We start from the raw sequence: 6,644 nt of genomic DNA on the forward strand, positions 1-6,644 counted from the left end.
TACTCCAGCTATACCTTATTTCCATATGACATAATGGTGCCCACCCTTAGCTGGCTATTTAAGCCTCTGCTCTCAGCTCAATAAATGAGACTTGATCAGATTCCTGTCTTGTCTCCATTCTCTGCATCTCTTGCCCATCTTCAGTCCCAGTCCCTTTTTCAGGGACCATGCTATTGATAACCCGTGGGACGGGTCAGAATCTCTTTCGATTCTGTCTCCTGCCTCCTAATCCACCTCAAAGTCATCCTTGTGATAACACTGGGCCCACCAGAAAAATCCAGGATAATCTTCCTAGCTCAGGAGTCTTAATTTAATCACATTTGCAAGGCCCTGCTAGCTATGCAAGGCATAAATTCACATATTCTGGGGATTAAGATGAGGACATTTTTGGTGACTCATTATTCAGGCTATCACAATTGGAAATCTAAAACAACAAGAATACAATAAAAAGGGGATGGCAGGGAAAGACAGCCTGATATATGCTTGATTGATGAGATTATTGTTTCTATATTGTCCAGTCTGAATCTAGGAGCCCTTCAAGAGTAATGGTTGGCAGAATGAGTTAATCAAAAGGTTGGCAGTTCAGGACATCCCAGGCACTTTGAGGAAAACAGGACCTAGGAGTCTGCTGCCCTGAAAATGTCCGCCTATGAAACCCTGTGATGTAGTTCTACATTATCCTACAGGGAGGGCCATTATGCATTGGAATCTGTAGTGCTCACAGCATGCCTGTCATTGTTAAATGTATTTTCAGATAGTATGCTCATGAATAGAGTTGTAATTTTAATCAGAAATCATAATTATGGCATTCAAAGAAAAACATTCCAGTATAAAACATTTTGTGATAGAATTTTCTATACTGTTCAAAATATTATTTGAGAGCATTTCATAATTATACTTCTTAAGAGTTTGTTTGAGATTCAAGAATCCCCATTTGCTTTTTTGTTTGTTCTTGTGTGTAAATGAGAATGCAGCACTAGATGATCTTATGGATAAGCAAACCTACTGATCAGTAAGTAATTCTTAATGTATAAGCCATATGAATGTAAGGTTGCTCTTAAAGTATTTGTCAATTTCTTATTGTGACATGGCACAATAGATATCTGCTCTGAATATTTGAGCTGCTGCATGTCATCGCCCCACCCCCATCTATTTTCAAGGGCATAATTTTTGTTTCAATTAAAATGTAAATTTCATTGGTAACAGAGTAGAGAAAATCCACTCTAACGTAATGCATCACCAATTGGCAAACTATGTCAAGCAGCATAATTTCCAAAACCATGATTGCACAATTATATTATTGAAGTCTAGGAACACGTAGAATCCAGTCTCTTTAAGATGCATGGAAATTATAATTGTAAATGTTAATTTATCCCCAAACTGATAGGAAAATTTGTAAATGAAACACAGGGATGTTTTGGGAAAATTATGGTGTAATTTTATCATTTACATATTTTTGCTAACACAGGAAATATAGAGATATCTTCACAGTTATAGTTTACAATGTAAGATATGAACTCTGATGGGAAACAGGAGAGAATATCTCTCATCAATACTTTCATTGGAACATTATTTAAAATCACATCCAGTTTGTCTAACTGCTACTTTTGTGTCTCTACAGCCTAAATGAAATCACATTACAGTATTTTAAAATATCAGTCACAGTATGTGATTGCAGCATTTACTGTCTTTTCTTGGGTCACATAGGCACTTTGGGTTAACATTTCATATTTTGTTTTGACATTTAATATGATTCAAAAATTTTGCAGGAGTCAAAACAATGAATTTCTGGAAGTGTCCTCCTTTTACATTTTAGGAGCCTGGGTGTTGTTAGCGTCAAAAAGAGAAAGAAAGATAGAGAGGCATAAACTAGAAGCACAGTTTTTGTTCTTTATAGGTAGCTGGCAGTAGCTCTTTTAATTTACTAGTGTAATGAAACAGAAATGACAATGCTTTTCCTAAAAGGAGAAAACATATTTTCTGGTAGTATAGAGGCCAAAGTGGTAATATTCTTAATCACAAATCCCACTTAAACAGCATGAACCCTGAAAAAAATGTATCAGAGTATTTTACTATGTAAATTATTGTCTAAGCTCTCAGTAGTGTACTATAGTGAGAGCAGATGGTTTGAGTTTATATCTTTTGTGCTTCTCAGTTACTGATGTGGATAATACGATAATATTACTGGCTCAGTTTTACACATAATTGATATAAAATGCTGCTTGGGGTCTTTTCTGATAGGTCAAGTTTTTAGGACATCTGGCAGAACAATCTCCTGGATTGCACATGAAAAAATATAAATTTCAATCATCTGTATGGTAGAGGAAAAGCACTGTAATGTTTTATGATGTTTCTTCATATTTAAGAGAAATTAAAATAGGTATTTGGCTATGAAAATTGCTTAGTTTAGTAGAATGAATAAGTATTCAATTTATATGTATATATAAATACATAAATCTATACATATATGCATTTTTCCTTTATTTTGCCATATATAGAAGAAAGGGAATGTATGTAGAAAATCTATGTACATTTTTTTTTCTTTTTTTCTTCAAGCTTGTTGAACCTTCACATTCACTCTGAGGGGCACTGCGCAGCCCCTCAAAGGCGACAAGGCCCACTTGCTGTGCGCACCACTCTTTAAACTGCCGCTATGAGAAGCCACAGTCCTTGGGTTTGGGTGCAAGTCGATGTACATATTTTAAAAGAATAAAATAAAAGGGGAATATTTAGCTACATGTATGGCACTCTGATATTTCTTTACAAACTATTTATTCAATATAGAATATAACATGTAACACATCATCAACTGTGTGAAGATTTGGAAAATGTCCCTGGAAATTTTAAAAATGAAAAACTTCAAGACATCAACCAAAATTGGCGCAGGAGCACCTATTTGAATATGTAAAATGTGGTCTTGGTGATTTCTTCTGTACTGGTGCCTACTATTCTCTTGAAGAGTCAATCGCTGGTTTTACAGCCAACACTATGTGGTCACCTATCTTACACATTCCAACGTTTTGAACATTTGCATTATTGTCCAGGGCAAATGCTAACATTCTTATTGTGCTCCTCATTGTTTACAAGTGATATTTTAAATATAGTAATAGTAAAATAGATGCTGACCACAGCGGTATTAATATAATTTAAATAAACAGATTTCAGAAAGTTCAAACAGATACATACAAAGACAGAAGGAAAATGGAAGTATATCTTGAGCTCAAGGACATAATTTATGAAAAGAAATGTATTATTATTAAGTTTGAAAGGCAAATGAAATTTAGAAAGATTAATAATATTAAAAATGTGTTCATTAAGCAAATCTTTCCAGATTGATTTAACTTTCATTTTATTATAGGTAGCATGATCATGTAGCTCAATTTTGCCATTTTTCAAAGTCTGATGATACCATTGTAGTTAATATTGGAAGATATGGCACATTGAAAGATATGGCATATATATTCTTACATTCCTAGTATAGTCCATTTATAACATATTATAAACTTTACTCAAAATTTTATTATATTAATTTATAAATTAAGATCCCATTACAGAGTTTTTATCTTAAAATATGCTACCAAAATGTATATTGATTTAAAATATATATACTGATTGTATTACTTTTGTATAGATATTTTTATATCTTTCTCTAGGACGCATTGAGTTTTCTTCTTATTCTTCCATTTTCAATCTCTATTTCCCTTAGATTATTCTACCTGGCCACATAATTTCTTTGATTACTTAAGCTAACTACATTTCAACATACTTTCCACAGGTAGTATTCACTATTTCACCTTCTTTTACATTTCAAAGTTTTATTTAAGATGTTTACAAATTTTCTCCCTAATTGCATCCTGGTTTTATTATCTCACAACTCTCAAAATGTTTGCAACCTGCCTCCAGCCACAGCTTTTCACTCAAATATGAAGTCTGAATTATTGACATAACATGCCAGTTGTTCACTGTTTTGAATATCACTACTGAATGAAGCAGGTAAGCCAACAGAATTCAGAACTTCTAAATATATACATAAATATCACATGGAAGCAAAATATGTAGAAGATCATTCAACATTGATCATTAGCAAGCAGCGAATCAAGCCCGATTCAGAAAAGCTCCAGCAAGGAGGAGATGCCGTGGCTGAAATCAGGGGAACTTGGCTGAAAGTCGAGAATACCATGAAGTCGCTTACTTGAGTTGTATTAACCGAGGGAAGACATTTCACTGGGTAGATCATAGCCCAGAGATAACACAGAGAAGAATGGGGATTCCAGAAAACTTCACAGTGCTAATTGCGCTTCATTGTGTTCCTAAGGAAATTGTACATGAACCAAGAGTTAGTTCTTCAAGTTGAACAAAGGAATAATGTTTGGTTTAAAATCAGGCAAAGTGTGGATCAGGTTTTCTTTCCATTACCAATTCAATATGCTCATATATGCTGAGTGAATAATCAAAGAAGCTAAAACATGAAGGATAGCAAAATACTAAGTTTGGAAGAAATCTTATCAACGACCAATGATATGCATATGACACAAATATGCTTGCTCAGAATTAGGAGGAATCAAAACATTCGCAGATGAAAATCAGTCACTCTAACTTTCAGTATGGATTACAACTCATAGCAAACAAAACCAAAATCTACACAACTGTAACAATAGATAGCATCAAGGTACACAGAAAAAATTGAAGCTGTCATTGAAAAATCAAATGACAGTTTCATTGGGGGAATTGGCTACCCAAGACCACATTGAAATATTTTAAGGCTAGCATGTGACTTTCAGGACTAAGGTAGGCCTGACTCAAGCCACAATTTTGTTTCATTGCCTCATATGCATGTGAAAGTTTCATAATTAATAAGGCAGCCCTAAGAAAAGTTGGTGCATTTGAAGTAAGATATTGGTGAAAAATATTGAAAATACAAAGGACTCCCAGAAAAAACTAACAAATTATTATTGGGAAGATAGCAGGAATGGTCCTTAGAAGACAGGATGCCATTTGATGCTTCATTTGATGTGCTCAGCACATGTTGTCAGAAGACGCTAGTACCTCACAAGGACAACAAGCTGAGGAAAGTAGAAAGTCACATAAAACGATGAAGAACTCCATTACATGGACTGACATGGAGGCTGCAACAATACATTCCGAAATAGTGGCAATTTTTAGGAAAGCCCATAGCAAGTGTTTTGTTGTTCATACAGACTTGCTGTAAGTCCAAACTGACTTGATGAAACCCACCCACAAAAAATCCTAGTGATACCTGTCTAAAGTCTTTTTATTTTAATCTTTTTAATTTTATTCCTAATTATTTTGGTCATTTCAATGTATTCTAATAATCCAGATAAACTCTTATTTGGAATTATCCTTTTGAATTGTTATACTATTACTGTATTCTCTCTGATGTCTTCTTTCTCTCATAAAATCAGTTACCCCTGTCAGAAACAAACCCCACATAGCATTAAGCTTGGAGGAAAGCTCATTAATATCCAAAGAAGGGATAGTCTTGCTTAAAGTGAAGAAAACTTGAGCATTTACTTATAAAGATTAAGCACTACAGTCTTCGTTATTGTTTACTGCTCACATAAAGAAAAGATACTACACAACTGCATCAATAAGTAAAATAGAGATACACGGAGAAAAGTTGTCAGGATTTCATTGTCTTTTGCGTGGATCTGCAAACAACATCCATGAAGGCAGAGCCAGGAACCCAACTGAAATGGTCACTGAGAAGATCTTCGAAGGATCTTCCAGGGTCACACACCAAAAAATCAAAGCTGTCACTTTTAAGCTGCTTCTGATGCACACCAGGGTATTTTTAATTGCCTTCTACGCACGTGAAAGCTATACAATGAATAAGGACATTCAAAGAACTAAGGGATTCAAATGATGGTGTTGGCAAAAAGATTTAGCGTGTCATTGAGTGCCTGAGATTGACTGAGTCTCGTCTGGAGAAATGCAGACAGGATGCTTCTCAGAAGGAAGGAAGAGAGTGAGGCGCCTCTCACAGAATGCGCACATGCCAGGAGGAACACGGTCCAGGAGCAGGTCAGGAATCACCTCGGTAAATTCTGGAGTGACAAAGAGAGGCTGGCTATGAGGTGGTGGGCCCAGTGGCTAGAACAACGAGCTCATTGTGAGGAAACCCAGGGCCGGGACGTGTTTTCTTGTGTGATTTGTAAGGTCGCTATGAGTTGGAAAGGACTCAGAAGCATCTGAAAACAACAAAATCGTTATTAGTATTTTTATAACTTCTAAATAATGTTCAGAATTATGTCCGAAATTCTCAAATGTTTTATATACAAAATCCATGTATCTATATACATATGTATGGGTACCTATAGATGTGTGAATGCATATATGACCATAAATATGTATGCATTCACAATAATAAAGTGACTTAATGGCAAATTTAAATGGAGATACAAAAATCCCTATAACTACATAACTTTAATTTTGATAATAGTATCCCATCATACCCACCCTCATTCAAGATATTATCACGGTTTTACAAGTCAAAAGAATTTAAGAAACACACACGTATGTATCAGGAGATCTTAAGCAATATTTAAAAATGGCATAGTCCTGGTTGCTTTTTGGGCTCTGCTTCCTTCTCTGAGAGAATCACTATAAAAGGTTAATCAAAACAT

The 6,644-nt window shown here is 34.9% G+C and overlaps 1 non-coding gene across 1 annotated transcript; it reads right to left on the minus strand.

The window, feature by feature from the left end:
• Window positions 1-2,555: 2,555 nt before the first annotated feature.
• Window positions 2,556-2,687, minus strand: LOC142455810 (small nucleolar RNA SNORA68). The gene has a single exon (XR_012785935.1). It is a non-coding gene; the product is annotated as a small nucleolar RNA SNORA68 (small nucleolar RNA).
• Window positions 2,688-6,644: the final 3,957 nt, after the last annotated feature.

This window comes from Tenrec ecaudatus, chromosome 8 (genome assembly GCF_050624435.1).
Source record: "Tenrec ecaudatus isolate mTenEca1 chromosome 8, mTenEca1.hap1, whole genome shotgun sequence".
Lineage (NCBI taxonomy): Eukaryota > Metazoa > Chordata > Mammalia > Afrosoricida > Tenrecidae > Tenrec > Tenrec ecaudatus.